The sequence below is a fragment of the Centruroides vittatus genome, unplaced genomic scaffold (assembly GCF_030686945.1).
Source record: "Centruroides vittatus isolate TY-2023 unplaced genomic scaffold, ASM3068694v2 scaffold_1014, whole genome shotgun sequence".
Taxonomy (NCBI): domain Eukaryota; kingdom Metazoa; phylum Arthropoda; class Arachnida; order Scorpiones; family Buthidae; genus Centruroides; species Centruroides vittatus.
In genome coordinates this window covers 286,400-286,854 of record NW_027122665.1, presented here as the reverse complement: position 1 = coordinate 286,854, position 455 = coordinate 286,400, and the positions used below count along the sequence as shown (strand labels likewise).

The following is a 455-nucleotide window of genomic DNA, read 5'->3' as shown; positions in this document are numbered from 1 at the left end:
GCATCGGTGGTTCAGTGGTAGAATGCTCGCCTGCCACGCGGGCGGCCCGGGTTCGATTCCCGGCCGATGCATTTTTATTTTGCACAAGCAGAAGGGTCGAGAGATTGTCGGGAGGAACCCTGTACATAGTTAATCCTGCCTTTTTAATTATCTTAATGTTAATGGATTAATAATTTATTTATTTAAAGCAGTGATACTCAAACTTTTTCGATCCACTGCCCCCTTTGTTCCATAAAGTCCACCCAGCGCTTCCTAAAGCCCTGGTCACACTATGCGATTTCCAGCCGCGCAGGCGACTGCAACCGCAACAAGCGCGAGTCGCGCGCGTTTTCTCGTGGTCACACATTGTTCGTTGACGTTGCAACTCGGAACACGTGACCCTATAATAAACCAATAAAATTACGGTAGCTTGTTTTTGTCTACTTTCGTGAGTTTACCGACATTTTACGTTCTAC

The 455-nt window shown here is 46.8% G+C and overlaps 1 non-coding gene across 1 annotated transcript; it reads left to right on the top strand.

The window, feature by feature from the left end:
* TRNAG-GCC (transfer RNA glycine (anticodon GCC)) lies at positions 1-71 on the top strand. Its single transcript has one exon. It is a non-coding gene; the product is annotated as a tRNA-Gly (tRNA).
* Positions 72-455: the final 384 nt, after the last annotated feature.